This window comes from Aplidium turbinatum, chromosome 1, assembly GCF_918807975.1.
Source record: "Aplidium turbinatum chromosome 1, kaAplTurb1.1, whole genome shotgun sequence".
NCBI classification, from domain to species: Eukaryota; Metazoa; Chordata; class Ascidiacea; order Aplousobranchia; family Polyclinidae; genus Aplidium; species Aplidium turbinatum.
In genome coordinates this window covers 27,098,914-27,116,111 of record NC_137472.1, presented here as the reverse complement: position 1 = coordinate 27,116,111, position 17,198 = coordinate 27,098,914, and the positions used below count along the sequence as shown (strand labels likewise).

Genomic DNA, 17,198 nt, shown 5'->3' with positions numbered 1-17,198 from the left:
CTCGACATCGAACTCTGTTGCAATGCTGCTCAGTTCCCAATGCAGCTACGCGGATCTCTAATAGCCACTGTAAATTTTGTCAAAAAATGCCTGTACGTGATAAAATCCATCTACAGAGTCTATTGCATCAAATACAGCTAATTCTCACCGGTGGTTCAAACAGTGCCACAAAATTATGTTCGAAAATACTTTTTTATTCTAGGCCCTAACTCCGCTCTTGGTACCCAGCATTACAGACGCACCGTCAGATCTAAAGGAAATCAAACGTTGTTTCAAATAAGCTTCAGTGAAACCATTCTCTCTCAGTACTTTCATATAATTGCTTCATAAACAGAAACCGAATCTTCGCCATCAAGTTTACAAAGATCCAAAAATATGTTTTCTGGAGATGGATTATCACATACAGGCTACTGAACACACACACAACCAATTAAGCATGATTTCTGAAATGCTATAGCTTAAAGTTTAGGGCACATGGGTAGGAAAGGCTATTTAATTCAAGAGTCACATCACACGCTGACATCTAGAATATCAAAAGAGCTACAAACTTTGTTATGTCATTCTTTATTGCCCTATTTGCAAAACGCTTGATTTACTATAAGCTACATGTAGATTGCATGATAGAATTAAGCTAACTATACGGGACCTAACCACGGAAAACGGCGATTGCTACCAATTTATGTTCGTGTTTTTTTGCAGTTCTGTTGTGAGAAAGCTGTTAAAGTGTTGCTTGTTCAGTCGAGAAGTTTCTGTTCAGCCAGAAGAGCTGAAAAATGGAAGCTTGAACGAGCCCCCCTTGAGCCCCCCTCCAGGAATGCAACCCTGAGTATAAACATTGCATATTGGCATGGTCTGTGTATTTCCAGTAGATTGCTAAGCTCTTGCCGTGCACAAAGTCTAGCGCTTAACCAACTATCCGGACGGGTAGGATAAGATAAAAGCAACAAATGATATTAGTTAGGGGAGACCGGGGAGGGTTGTTACAATTTTCAGTAAATCTAAGATTTCTCTCAATATTTGCACAAAGTTGCTGAAAATTTTATGTAATCTTGCCACATCACCCGTTGTTATAAAGACAAAAAATTTAACAAAGTTATGTTTACAGGAAAATATTTGCATTAATATATCAATGAGTCAGTTGTAACAAGTCACCCCAGTATCGGGGTGACTTGTTACACAGATGGAGTGAAATGTTACAATTTCAAATAGGCTGTTCTATTAACTAATTTTTCTTACTAAAATACTTAAAACTGATGGAATACGTTGACACAGCATTATTGAATTTATTGAACATCCAAATTTAATAGAAAAAATCATGAACAAACAAACAACATCATTATCGACAATGCATTGTCACCAGGATTGCAAACACATGATCTCCATTCAACCATTCATGGTATTTGGCCTCAATAAGGCACCCTTTATTAGTTTTTGGCATGTTTAGGCACAGATACAGCAACAACAGATATTATTAGAACTTAAAAATGTAATCAACTATTCTAAATTATACAAAATTTGTTATTTGAGTACCAAATTAAGTACTTTTTCCAGTTGGGATGAGCAAGCATTACACTGTGTAACAACTCACCCCAATTGTAGTTGGCTGAATAAGATCAACATATGTCAAACATGTGACACTCAGCTTTAAAATATTTATAATGAATCAAAGGTATTGCACTTCAAGTCTGATTTAACTTTAAAGCCAGTTAAATATCACTCATAGTTTTGTAGCAATAACATTTTCTTTGACAAAGCAAAAATATACTTTTCATACCCTAAAACAGTTTTTCATCAATAATTTTCTACTGCAGCCTTCAAAATGGCTGAAGCTTCGTTTGCACATGGAAACTAAAAACCTGAAAAAAAAACTTAATTCCAGCGGTTGATGTGAACTAATTTAAAAGTTAAAAGGACTGTAACAACCCTCCCTTCTAACAAATCTCTCCGGTCTCCCCTACCTGGGTTGACGAATCACCAATTTACAAATAAACAAGTGACAGTTTCATCATAATGTAGAAACAATGGATAAAAAATAATTTGTCTTTGAATAATTTTTGCTGATATTACTGTAGTCAAATTAGTTGATATTAATTAAGCTGACAATTACACAGAAATAAAGTAAGCTATGTGACAAAACAACACTTGAAAATAAAACATACCTAATCACAGAATCGTTTCTATTGGTGACAAATTTGTCTATTGGACTCTTTGGAAGAGTGATTAGCTGACCTCGCCATGTTTTTTGCAAGGCATGGGCATTCCATGGTACACACACATCAGCGTTGACAGGAATGTCCGAGGGGTACTGTTGGACCCGGGAACATTTTAGGGGGCTAAGAACGAAGAAACACCACTTATTCTTTGAGGTTCTATTTTTTCTTTAAAAGCCTCTTGTTTGAAGAGGCCCGGGCTTCTCATCCGTACCGGACCCAATTTGTTCTCTCAACGGCCTTGGGTGCACAACGCATAGTCGCTGGGGATCCAACATGTTTGTTTACCCAGTGAAAAAGAAGCTGGACCACTTAGAATCTCTTAGATGCATGAAACGTGTTTACCATTTTCTTGTTCTACTTCCAGCATACCATTGCATGCCGTACCTACACGACTGACAAAAAAATCACCATGTATTTATTATTTTCTAACTAACTTATATTTATGCTTAAAATTTTAACGTGTATACATATGTGTCATCATTGCTGACAAACTTCATGCTAATTGTCGTTTGATTATTTGATTCAAAAAAGTGAAAACCTCTGGTACGTTTGATGGTACACTGTTAATCAAAAGGGTGGAAATTTCTATGGGTGGAAATCTCTCGCGGCAAAAGTGGAAAGCGAAAAGAATGGTGGATATTTCCACCGTTTAGAATTCAATCCAACCTAAACTGTGGAAATACACACGCTGTTAACAAAGAGGGTGGAAAGGCTGAGTTGGAAATTATTGAGGGTGGTTATTTCTCGCGGCAAGGGTGGAATGAAGGAAAGGGTGGATTGTTCCACCCATCTAAAATTTGTTCACATCACAAAATAGAGATAATTTGCGTATATAGCATGAGTAGCTTTGCGGTAATTATTCTTTATTTTAATTTAAAGTAAATTTGAATGTAACGTTATATGATTTCTTGCGAATATGAATAATTTGGATTTTTTTTGGCAAATTAAACTTGATTTCAGCGTTCCTAGCAATTGAATTTGAACCACGAATCTATTGGAAAGTATTCTAACTTATTTTTCATGTGTAGGGTAGGCTACGATCATATTTTGTCGGTGATTCAGGTTTTGACGATGCTGACTGCACGTTTAGCTCACCATCGGAAACAGCAAACACAGTGATGCAAAACAATAGACTTTGACAAACTACTTGAATTAAGAGAGTAAAAAATAGTGTTGCGGCAATATAAGGATTGTGAATTTATGTAAATATCGAATGACTAACTTTGAAATTACAGAATCAAGACCAAAACAAATATTGATTGCCAAAGCCAATTGCTCAGTTCAGTTCAGTTGTTTTTATTTCTGACCATCCCTTTGGAAAACCATGTTCTGCTGAAACACATCAGCTCAAATCTCACAAAATGTTGTCAGTAATCTGCTTTGCCTCAAACAGAGCCCGTGATTTTTATGACAGAACAACATAATAGCTGTTGGACACTTGCCTTGACATTTAATTCAATCAACAAAGATAAAAAGAAGCAGACCCCCGACCTTTAGACTAGGGAAGAAAGTTTTTACGAAGAAAATAATATACATTTATTATAACGATTTCCTCATAGGACATGCACGACTTGAAGAATGATGTTGCAAATAATTTTTCATTTGTAAAATGACGATCAGCGATCACAAACTCCGAAACACAAGCGAGATTCGCAACAACGATCGCCACTTTTACTTTCAACGATCCGGCGAACCGTTTTTTCGCCTTCCGCGGATGAATTGGTATTAGAAAAACTAGGTTACTAGACCATAGATGCACAGAACAATACTGCAGGCACAATTGTTGTGTAAACTAGATTATGACGTCAATAATTAAACTTTGACGGGACAATATGACGCGTTGAAGTGAAGTACAAAGCTTTAGAATGCGGCGATGCGTTATATCAACGTGAGGAGATGCAAATAAGCAGAAGAAATTGGTTTTATTTTGATAAAGGAAGACAAACGCCATGAGTTAATCCTTTGCTAAAGGGATTATGACGTCACTCGATTCAATTGGACTGTAAGCGCGGCGGTTGCCCGAAATACACAATTACGTGGAGAGCACATAATGTTTATGTCATCATGTGAACAGCATGAAGAGAGTATGCGCTTCTTGCATCAACAATATAAAAAATCGAATTCAATTGAGATATTACGACCGAAAGAAGTTTTAGAAATGATCAAAATGGAACTATAGAAATGGCTTACGGCAATGTTTATGAAAATCTGGTAAGTGAATGTCTTATATTCATTTGAACCTGAAATAATTGCGTAAAGTCGTTTTTGTCACTACGTTTACACAATTGTTAATCAAAGAGAAAGTTATAAAATTTAATGACCAATGGAAAACTTTCATATGAAATATTCTCGTGGCAAACTCAGTGCCAGTGCTCCTAGATGAGTGCTAAGAAGATATCAGCAAAGTAGCAGAGCTTGTAATGTCCCACAACATGTGTAGGGGTTTGCTAAATCTTTGATTTTGTTGCTCGGGTAGTGTTTACCTGACTGCTTGAATGTGTTTGTATTTTTATGTCGTGTGGATAGGTCTGTGATGGTTGTAGAGTATTTGCAAATATAGCTTTCATTGCCGTTAGCTGAATCCCAAAATAATGTTGAACGTTGGCTGTCATTTGTAACAGTCGAGAATTTCTGTAACAAGTGCTGAAGCTTTTTAATATGATGGATGAAACCCCTGTCATTACATTCGATGTATATTTTGCAGGCGGCAAATTTTAGTCAAGTTGGTGGCAAAAATGCAAGCGATTATATCACTCGACTTATGCCAACTATTACTGTATTATTGAACACAACACGATTCAAATCATGTCGAGAACAAAGAAAAGAAAAACATCGTCCGACAATAACCGCAAGTCCAATCACTCGTTTGATTCTATCTGAAAAAGGTTGTAGTTGGTGAGTACGGATAAATGTTTCTACTACGACTAAATGACTATGTCATAACTATGCCATTTTGCTCTTTTGAGTAATGTATGATGTAACTGTGATGAGTAATGTATAAAATATCTTAGTGTCGTACTCTCATTGATGTGAACAATGAACATAGCTGTTAGTATGTCGGCAGTTATAGAGACAGTATTTGGTTTTATAAGAAAGTTGTGATAGAAAACATTTCGTTCAGTGAAAATACCAGGTCAAGAAATCAGTCCTTATCATCCCACTGCAAACAACCATTTTTTGCACAGCTGGGCTTCGTTAAAACAGAAGAGCAGACAAAAGGAATAATCACACTTCCCAATAAAGTGTGAAACAAACATTGAGGCACCAACATTTTCGATAGGAAAAACGCAGTTAGTATTGTAATTGGTAATGATAAATCTAAACGACTTTTGAAAAATCGTTTGGTCATCCGTCGGCGACTGGCCTTCCAAGGAATGGACGCGGACAAATTATTTTGGCTTGAGATCATAACTAAGCAACGACACAACATTTAACATTGTGAAAGCAAAAACGACATAACAATCGTTCTCGGCTATGCATCTAGTAGTCCTTATCAAGCCTTTAAAAGACCTTACACTTTGAATAAGAAATACTGAAGATTAGACAAAAATATACAGGATAAAAACAAAACTGTGGCCTAATCTAAACAATTGAGAAACTGCTTTATCTTGCACACATACGAAATGAGAACTAAAGTTACAGCTCTTAAAAAACGTTTTGTTTTGCCTGATCGAAGATGAAATTAAAAATGAAATGAAATGCAGATGAGATGATGAAAATTGAATTTTAAATTATTGAATTCTATTGAATAGATATTTTATTAATCAGATCATAGGCTATACAGTCTGTTATTTTTCGTGGGTCGCATTTCGCTGCTGAATGCTTCATTGGCCTGCCGTTTTTATACTGGCACGAAATTGTTACATTGCCATTAATTCTACTATAGCTTATTAGTTCGTGTGCCATAGAGATGTTAATGTGCCACAACTACACAATTCGTTGGCATCATATAACCCAGACAGCAAAAATTGTCATTTTTACAATGATTGAACGTTTACAGACGTTCAATCAATGTAAAAATGACGGGTTTTGCTGTCTGGGAAGTCTATACCTTTTCAAGTATAATCAGTTTTACCATAGGCCAATAAATCTTTTAATGTTGGATCAATGCTGATGTTACATCTTGTTTTACAGGATGACAATTTCAGCTTGACAAAAGTACAACTCCTTATCCCATTTTCCAGTCAAGCACATCCGCGGGATTTTCTCTATAGGCTACGTGCACAACCAACTGCTGTGTCACATCGAGGAGCCTGAAACTGCAGTGCTTCTGCACACATATTGGATATTTGATATTAACTTTCCCAAAGAAGTCGCCAAAACGTTACAACTTTTAAGTTACTTAGGCTATGTGACATTTCCGTTGCTATTAGCACACTTGTGCAAGCTTTAATAAATCAGTTTTGAATAACAATTTGGTAGTGCTGGTGTAAGGCAGTGATTTTCAACCGGTGTTCCGCAAGAAATTTATCAACTCGACTGGTGTTCAATAGCTATGCGTTTGTCTTTCTGCAATTCTTGTCCGAATATCAACTTTGTGTTCATCCAAACAGGCCCAGATATCACATTGATAAAAAGTGAATAAATTAAAAGAAGAACAAAAAAATACAGCGATACGGAATTTTTGCGATAAACAAACGGTTTGAATTATAGAGTGGACATTTCCACCTCAAGCAAAAGGAATAAGGTAAAAAATAGGACCATCCTAAAGGGTGGAAATTTGGAAGGCCTGAGAGTGCATGCTACTGAGGTGGAAATTTCCACCTAAGACGAATGGTGGAATTTTACACTGTTGTGATGGAAATATCCACCCTATAAAGTGTATAGGGTGGGTGGAAGTTTCCACAGTTTAGGGTGGATTTTGCTGGGGGTGGAAATCTCCACCATTCGTCAAGGGTGGAAATATCCACCACTTTTGGTGGACAGATCCACCCTACAAAGGCATAGGGTGGAAAACAGAGACCACCCCTAGGGGTGGAAATTTATGCACCTTTCACTTAACAGTGTACTCTACTTTCCAGTTGGAACTTTTCTTCCAAACTGGATATAGGAATTTTATTGCATCATGAGTAGTGTGGCGACACCCTTATTTCTGAAGTGAATTATTTTTCAGTTAAATTCAGAGATTGGTGAGCACTAATAAGATGTTCATGTTGAAAAGCAGTCCATTATGGATAGACCTAACTGATTTAAGCAATTAGTGCACACTTCTTTCCCAAAGTTAAAACCAACTTTTTGTTGCCAAATTGTTTGTTTGTTTGTTTGTTTATCTTTATCCTGGTGAGCAAATTGCAAATTGAAGGAGTAAGTTTTCATAGAGTTTTTATGATCTTTCGAATCCGTTCAAATAAGTCCCAGCAATAGTTTTGCCTAAATTCATTTTTATTAAAATAATGGTTGGTTGGTTTTGAATCTTTATCCTCGGACTGACAAAGCCTTAATAAGTTATTCCTGGTAGTTTCGCATACTTGTAGACTGTAGAGGCTCTTGACGCAGGGCCGGTTACCGAGATTGGCAGAGTGAAGTTTTCCGATTGTTGAAGTGTTGTTGCAGGAGAAATATTCCTTTCACTAGGTGACGCTGAATGGAGAGCAGTCCTGAAATGCGTTGCTCAAGCGCACACCCCTGATAATGGCCTTTGTGATGGACATAGACTGAAATCAGGTTTGTTTTTCTAATGCCTGATCGTAACCGCTGAAGTTGTTTGTCACAGAAGCAAAGCGTGTCAGCTGAAATATATCTACAGTCATTCACATCAAATCATGACATTTTCTTTTTCTAAGCAAACCAGCTCTGCAACCTTTCTACATTGTTTCCACCTGGTAGAAACTAGAAAGTTGTATGTACAATCTTAACTGAGATAAATCGATCAAAAGATTTTTCAAGATGGGTATAGTAATAGTATGTGCCACCTGAAATGTCGATGCAACATTTGTCATTTAGTTAGGTCAATATATGGTTTGACCCCAAAAAACTCCTACAAAAGGTTTTCCAACGGTTTTTTGTAGTATTTATCATCAAGAATAATATATTAAAAATCTAGGAGACTCAGACCACCGAAAAGGTCATTTTCAAGATGGCCGCCAAAACAGTATAATGACAATAATTCACTTAAAGCAGTGGGCTATAAATTGGCAATTTTTTGTTTTGCTTTAGGGACAGTTTTTTGTGTTCCATTTAGCCTATATCTCAACATAAAATGACAAAATTTTTGGTCTGAGTTCCAAGAAAAAAGTGTGCAGGGCAAAAATTCAAAATGCCGCCATTTTTCCCGAAAAATCACGTTTTTAGCCATAACTTGATCATTTTGTTTTGGGGTATTTTTACCTGGTTGTGGTGTCTTACCCTATGTTTGTGGGGTCAGGCAATTTGTTTAAGCAATAATAAGTAGACTTTAGCTTTTACGTGTAGAGTTATAATATAGTTTGACAAAATTAACCACTTTTTTAAACTTATTTCGTGGTTTTTATTTTGATCATCAACAGACTACAAACTGTATGAAATTGTTCTGCCTTCAGCTAAATCTATAAATAATTTAAAACACAAAAAGGCACTCTGTCAGGAAGTAGCAGCTGCAAATGCCTTGGTAAATAAGAAGCCCACAACAAAAGTAACTCTACACTTTGATACTACACAGAGAAGTAGGATAGACAGTGATTGGCCTTGTCTCATCTTAATTTTTGTGACGATGATGATTAGGGGAAGGTCGGGACCTGCGAGCCACTTTTTTCTTTTAGATGCATATCTTCTACGTTTCTCAATATTTTTCTCTAAAAATTGGTTTTGCAATGCCTTGTATTGCTACCTACTCTACAGCAAAAGCACAAGCTATTATTTCATCGAATGTTTAATTTACGCTCAAAAACATAAACACGCGCTAAGCCACAATTGCGATAAGCCAAAAAATGTAGTATTTTAGCAAAGAAATCACTTCGCCATATCAAAAATATAATTCTAAAACATAGTTGTATTATTTATGTGTCAAATCAATCTTCAAGCCAGCTTCCAAGCTTTAAATTTTGAAATAAGCGATGGAGAATTTTCAAATGATTCCTTGGGATGAGTTGTCAGAATTTTCACGTGAAATAGCATAATTAATAGTTGCAAACGAAACAAAAGTCAGAATTGTGATATATCCTAATGGAAAGGTGTGAAAACAAAAAAATGATGTCATATGACACTTTAACATCTACTATCACAGGCACTTGTCATGGCTTGTAGGTCCCAACACAAAGTGACTCAAGGCTCCCTACCTGATCGTTCAGAAATGAAACAACAGCTGAAAAAAAACTAACATTGCTATCTAAAAAACTTTCAGCTTAATCTCATCATAAATACATCACCTACCACTACTAAAAAGTTCATCAACATTTCTTGCATAACAAATGAGTTATTTTAAAACACATTCAGCCAAAAAAATTTACTTTTTTAACCCAAAACCTATAAATCCTCTTTGCACCTTCATTTTTTTAGTACAATTTTGACCAAAGGCTTGTGGGAAAGTTATCCAAGCATAAAAAATATAATGACGTCAAAAAATGCAAAAAGAGTACTTTATATTAAAAAAACAGGGGTGGATTATGGCTCCACCATGATCATGGGTCCCAACCTTCCCCTACACTGAATATAAGATGATCTCTCTACGTCCTCTCTTCTTTGCATTCGAAGATAGAGACCAAATAGTTGCCCTTTTATGTTGAGACGACCTGAAGAAACTACAGGTAGTTGCCGATGACCCTCGTTGGACTGCACTACGTCTATGGGAGCAGATTGATGCCCTCATGACAGCTGCCGCAAGCAAAAAATCACAAGAATGAGATAGGTGTTGCAGAACAACTTGCATCAAAGCATGTGCCATATCATTGTCTTTGTAACTTCCACACATGTGAACGGTTCAATACAGACAATCTCAAAGCTATGGCTGCTCTCGAAAACAAAACTGGTCTTCGTAAACTCATTGTAAAGAGAGAGCCAGCATTGCAGGCCTACCTCTAGCAAGACAAATTTGTGGTTGAAACTGCTCTGGCAGCTCTTTTAAAGCTCGTAGCCCATGAGGGAGATGGAAAGACAGCAACTTCAGCAGAACAGGTTGATTTGATTTTAGAGGAAGCTGGAGTATATAAGTCGTTTAGCTTCTACAAAGAGCGACGTTTTACCCGACTTGGATGTCAAGCAGATGCAGTCTACTGTATGATTGCATTCCATACATGAAGCAGTTACTTGCCAAGACGCCGCTAAATAATCTTGTTCGAGCTTGTAAAATTTACCTTGAGAATGATTTCATCATAACAGGATTCAAAGCACTTGCAAATTTTACATGCCAAGTGACAATGCCCTTTCTTAACTGTGTAGAATGAGCAAACCAGGATTTGTTAATGGACATCCTTCCTCAGCTCTGCAGTGACCTTGCTGAAAAAAATACGCACACTCTTCCAGACTACCATGTAGAATGGAGACATGTGAAAATGGAAGACAATGCTCCACAAAGCGATCTTGATCATCTTCTTGGAGATATGTGCATCCAGGCTGGAAAAGGAGTAGAACTGCAGTGCAAGCTTGAGTATTGAGGTGTTGATCTTACTGCTGCTCGAGCAACTACTCTCCATACACTGGTATCAGACCAACGAAAAAACCTGCCCACAAACAACTTGAATGCAGAGAGGTACTTGGCTAAGTTTGGTTATCTTGCTTCACAATCGGCAAAAACACTCAAAGAGGATCAAATATGACCTTATGCTATCAGAAAGACAGATCAATGAAGTTGAGCGGTCAACCAGTAGCCTAATATTGTCAAACAACTAGATTTAATGGAGGTGACCTGAAGCAACAGGCAGAAACAGAAGAAAAAGCAAAGGTTGAAAGAGAATCAATTTGCAAACGAAAGTGACAGCCAGTGAATTTATTGACCAACTCGTTGTGAAATGTAAAAAAACATAGGGGGCCTTTTACATCTGTCCATGAAGTAAAAACTCTTGCTTCTAAAAAGCCATCTGAGCTAAACACATTCTTAAGACAAGAAATCCAATATCAGAGAGTCACCCACCAACGCAGATGTCAGCAGCGATCTTTACTAGGTCAACAAAGTATCCCAAGAGGTGATGATAGAGAACCTCACTGTACTCCTTGGAGATGATTTCCAAGTAGAGGAAGCAGTAGTCTTCCTTTGTGAAGAGGTAAAGAGGCAGAGGGTCAGGATAAGGAAGTTCTGGTATTCCAGCCTAACCAATCACTTGTCGTCATATGGGATGTGGGAGAAAACAAAAAATGGTACGCTGGGTTTTACCTCGACAATAATGGGGATGGAACATTTCGAGTAGACCATCTGACGCGTGCTGGCACAGGAGATGAAACTTGGCAGCGACTACCTGGCATTGATCAATCTGATAATTGTCGGAATCACTGAATCTCCAATCCTCTCTGATGTTTCATATTCAATCTACATTGACGTTTCATCTCCAATCCACACTGATCGTTCAAGAAATGCTTTTGACTTTCTAAATTCTATGTTGTAGTTTGAAAAAACTTGTCGTACGAAATTTTTTAACATCAAATTACGTATGGTAAGAATTTAACATCGAAAACCGCTAGTTTTTTCATCTTGAATTAACAGTGTTAAGACTCAGACATTGCATCATCTGGTGTCGTGTATTAATTTGATTTGTAGATGATAGTTACATATTATTTTAAATTTTAAAGTGGCATGGCTAAAAGGGAACTTCACCCCTGGTGGCTTCTCTTATAGTTATACCCTTGATGACGTCGTTATTGTGTCATAATGTAGCCTACTGGTATTATTGTTATTGCTTGCAATTGCAAAATTGCATTTGCAAAACTTATGATAGTATTTGATCGCTTTTTCGGAACAAACTTACTTTCGGTTCCTGAATTTCTAGTTGTCTAGTCTTGATAATGTAATGATAACGTCATAAAAAATGCAATCATGACGAAACTACTTTTGGGAATCGTGAAATGATTTTAGTAACCGGCACTCCAACTAAAACCAACAGCAAACGACCAAAATAGGTTAAAAAGAAAAATAAATGATGACGTCGTAATGACGTCATCGATCAAATTATTTTGTGTTTGTATTGTTTCACTTATTTGTGTGTGCTTTTTAAGTTAAAATATGCAATAATCAAATATGTGATTGCACAAAAATGTCGAAAAACAGCTGAAACGTGATTTCTGGGGAAACCCTCAATTTGAGGGTGATCACGGGACCCAAACAGTTGCGGCACCCACTAAAATCAAAGTTGCGTTGACCAACTGCAAAAATATGCAAAGAACAACGTGCAACACGTTTAGCCTAAAGATTTCCCTAAGGGCCTAGACTACTAAAATAAATTATTAAATAACAAAATGCTGAAAAATACAAGATTTTTTTTTTTCAATAAAAAATGTCAAAATTTTTTTTTTCTCCTAGATTTTTAATATGTTATTCTTGATGATAAATTATTATTTTATTATTTTAAGTGTCTCCGCCGCCAGTGTAGCCAAATCGTTTGGCATCCGCTGGCTTCGATCAGTCTTTCAACAAGGTTGATAGGATCTCCATTCTGTTTTGTCCTTTGCGATGTTTTGCAATCGATGGAGATGTGGTGTGCTGAGCAGGGATTCCAGGCCAGCTTTTCTGATGTCAGACCACAACAGTTGTAATAAGTTGGTACGGTGACGTCCGGTTCGGCCTTGGTACTTTTTGCTGCCAATTATTGCAAATTCAAGGGCCTTCTGGGGAGGTGAGTCCTGGTGAAGTCTCAGAATGTGTCCAAACATGTTCCATCTCATAGTAGAGATCTTGCAAGACAATGGTTCACTGTTGCATATTTTGTAGAGGTTTTTGTTCGAGATAAGACTGTTTGGCCAAGTATGACCAGTTATAACACGTAAATGTCTTCGATGACAGGCATCCAATCTTTCAAGACTTGCTTTGGTAACAGACCAGCTATTGCAGTTGTAGATCACAATTGGGATGCAGTACGCGTTGTACAATCTTAGTCGCAACTGTAATGGGATTCTCGATCTCTTGCTCCATAGTTTCCAGTGTGATCTGAAAGCGACATTGCTTAAATTGCAGCGGGATTTGACATCGGCAGTGCTGCACAATGATGATCCAAAAGTTTGTGTGATGATAAATATTACAAAAAACCGTTGAAAAACCTTTTGTAGGATTTTTTTTTGGTTCAAACCATATATTTCATATACTGACCCTATTAATTGTTGCACGACCCTTGTGATCTTTTTGCTGTCTTCTTTTCATGCAGTATAGCAATTGTTATTAATTTCGTCATGGTTGGTGTTTACGCTGTGTCTGCTGGATAAAGAATAAATTTGATTGATTGTTGCAGTCCTTCTTCTACAACTTTACCTCAGTCCAAAGTCCTTTCCCAAGTCATTTGTTGATTTCGTGTATGTTGTGATTATATTGTTTTCGTGTAGCCTACTGTTTTATCTTGTGGGGTACCGTATATTGAATGTTTTCTGTTGTATTTTTGTGGCTAATTAAAATGATTAACATTGAGCAGCGTTGACAAACGGACTGTTGGTCAATACAGCGTAGAATGAAATATAGGATGTCGTAAGTTAGTTGAGCCATGGTTGAGCAAATAAACGCGCAGAAACAAACGTTAGGTAACATTTCAAGTCGATAAAAAGTAGACTACCTAAGAATACATCAACATACTATTATTTGCTGCAAAAAATGCTGAAATGTTTTAATTTTCTCTTTAATCAATGTTAAACCTCTTGAATTTAATGCAAAAATTATATGCGCAGGCTTGTAAGTAAGTATTGTGCTTGAGACATGTCCCAGTACTTGATTTGAGTTAAAACTAAGTCCTTTAACAACAGTAAATAACAAAGTAGTTTATGGTGCAATTCAAATACAGTACATTTACAGTAGTGTTTCAAGATAATTGCTATTCGTGATATTTAAATGTAAGAACTGTATTGAAAGCAAATTAATACCCCTAAAAATGAAGCGGTTATGTTTTTACTTATTTTGATGTGATAATCACAAATACACATTATTTTCACTTTACCATTGGAAAGAGTAGCCTATGTTAAAACTTTTCATATAATATTTTACTCAAAAAATTCCAAAAATACCCATCTTTGTTATAATCGGTGAAAGTTGCGTCACGGATGAGTGGTTGCATAAATGCAGATTTAGAAAAGTGTGTAGTAAATCACTCACCCGTGACAAAAGTGGCTTGGCATTTGCATATACAGTAGAAACCGCCTAAGTCGACAACGCTTAACTTGACATGCCGCCTAAGTCGACGCTTTTTCCTTGGTCCTGGCAAAAGGAATTTCGTGAAAGTCTCCGATTTCGATGTCAAATTGAACATCATGCTATGAATAGATTTGCGGCTATATCAAAGGCCAATTGTACAGGATGCGTTTTTCTCTTTGCATTGCTTTTTGCTTTTGGCCATTAACCGAGTTTCTTGCAATTAAACCTCGTTTCTCACTCTTATCACATGTCTGGGGTCGTTCTTATTTAAACAGCTGTTTTCTTCAGTCGCAAGAAATAATCCGCTCATGAATGAAAACTTACGCAATCATTTTCCTCTTTCTAGACCCAAAGTTCTGCGATGCCTGTTCTTTTTATGGTAGCAACTTACGCTCTTTCCAAACTCGTTCTATCTTGCAGAGATAGATAGCGTCTACTAATAAGCAAAAATACACAGGGTTTGCCTTCTTTAGGTGGAAAATTCATGTGATGCTTAACTCGACGTTCTACTTAACTCGACGGTTTTTTCGATTTCCTTTTTGGTGTCGAGTTAGACGGTTTCTACTGTACCAATTATAAAGCACCAGCAACAAGTTGATCAAGTTACATATTTATAGTTAAAAACTACGTCTGTGGTAGCAATTTCAAAATTTCCTTAGATTTTTTTTTTTAATTTTATGCTTGAGTGATCACAAAAATTGATCATTTTCAAGGGTTATAACTTTAAAAGTACTGACACAAATTTTCTCAAATTAGTATTCTTTTTCTCAGAAAACTAAGCTCTACAACTGTGTAAAATTTTACGAAAATTTGTGACTATAAGCGACATGGCTTGAAACAATGATTTCAAGCCATGAAACTTTTTTAGCGCTTTGTTAGGTCATCAAACGCGCTCTAAATGTTCTTTCGCTAGTTCAAGGCTTATTTAAACAAGTTTTGTACTGTATAGTTTAAAATAAATTCAAAACTTTAAAACAAGAATTTTTCACAAAAAAAAATTGACTAACAAAAAAGTTTGCTGTGTGACATATCGGCTAATTTTTAACAAGTTAGCTTACAGATTTACAGTATATTGTGAATATTCTATTCTATTCCTTTGTTTGGAAAGTCTTCCAATTCACAATTCTGTTCCCAGCTCTTCTCATGCAATTGAACTGATTATTACTTCTTTGTGTAGGACCACAATTTGTGTAGGACACATATTCGTTAGGGTTAGGCATACCATCCACGTGAAAAGTGGCTTGATGTACGGTACCAATGACAAGAGTGACACCACATCACTTCCTTCCCAGCAGAGTAGGCTATCTGCAGAGTGCACATGCATAGTGTAGTGTAGACTGCTCGTTATTTATGTAATACCTTCTGTAGGACTGAGCCTTCCACAAGTTCTGTTAAACAAATGCCAACGGAAGTTGGTTGCCCTTTATCTCGTACAAATGACCTCTGAAGCCTTCATCGGTTGTGAGTGAAGCACAAAATTAGACAAAAAACGGTTGGCCAAGAAGTCTTCAAATTTCTGCCGCTGTCTTCATGTTTAACTTAAAATCTATACATAGAAGCCTGTTTGGTTTGCACTTTCGTGATTGTAGGCTGACTAGCATGCTAATCTAATATAGCCTAAGCTTTAAGTAGCATTATGCTAACTCGAAGCAATCTCTAAGCCAATGGTTTTGAGCCATTTTCAGCACTGGGGCCAAATTCAAAACCTAAGTTTTGTAAAGGGCTGCAACAAAAGAAATACAGTTTAATGTGTAAGTTTATTTTGGCTTAAAACCATTGGCTTAGAGTCTGCTTCGAATTAGCATTTAGCTTAGGCTATATTAGATTATTGGCTATATTTGTGGCCGTGCTAACTACTGACATATAGCCTACTACATGATTTTCCATTCAGGCACGTTTTAAACCTTTCAAGGTTTTGCCACCTTTTCCCGTTCATTAACGTGCTGGTAGGTCTATATCAATTTTTGTAGTTAGTATCTTTTTCGTCCCGGACGCGTTAATGACGAAAAATAAAATGATTGATGATTGACTGATTGATTAGCATGCTACTCAGTCTACAACAGGGCTACTCAGCTGGCGGACCGCGGTCCGAATCCGGACCTTCTGGGTGTTGATAGTGGACCTTGAGCTTTTGGAAGAATAACCTCATTGGCACGTTTCAAGGCTTCTTTAAACAGATTTCTACTGTGGTTTGGTATAGATAGTTTAACTTTCGTGGTGGACCTTTACTGGACCTTTGTTAAGATGAGTTGAGTAACCCTGGTCTACAATAACGATAGGCTACTGACAAGCGGTGTTGTACGTTGACGCCGTCAATGACGCTGAGGCTAGCGCTGTCAGTTTATTTTTTTAGATGACGGAATAGCGCCGTCAAATATTTTGCCGATTTTAAAGCGTCACGCGCTATGCGTCATTTTTTTGTTTTCATGGAAAATCTCTTTTCACAATGAGAGTTTTACAATGTACTCTGGCCAGCGCGACTCATCCGAATTACCGGCTTTCGCGTTGTTGGAATGGCTGCCTGGAATACAAGTGGAAGAAGTTCGCCAAATGGTGATCACTCATATCGTGAGCAGTACCGACAACGAGGGATTAGAGAAAGAAAGCGAAAAATCAATGAAAGTCATCGCGGAGGTTGAAGATACTTTATTTCAAGAACTCTATGCCCCTGAACAGGGCCTCTGAGAGAAATTTTCACTGGGGGTACGAAGAGTCATTCCGGGCCCCCCTCTCACTCTGGGCCCCCTTTGTCT

The 17,198-nt window shown here is 37.1% G+C and overlaps 1 long non-coding RNA gene across 1 annotated transcript; it reads left to right on the top strand.

The window, feature by feature from the left end:
* The first annotated feature begins 4,287 nt into the window (after positions 1-4,287).
* On the top strand, positions 4,288-6,513 carry LOC145769294 (uncharacterized). Its single transcript, XR_014289001.1, has 3 exons — positions 4,288-4,424; positions 4,918-5,108; positions 6,348-6,513. It is a non-coding gene; the product is annotated as an uncharacterized LOC145769294 (long non-coding RNA).
* The last annotated feature ends 10,685 nt before the right edge of the window (positions 6,514-17,198 follow it).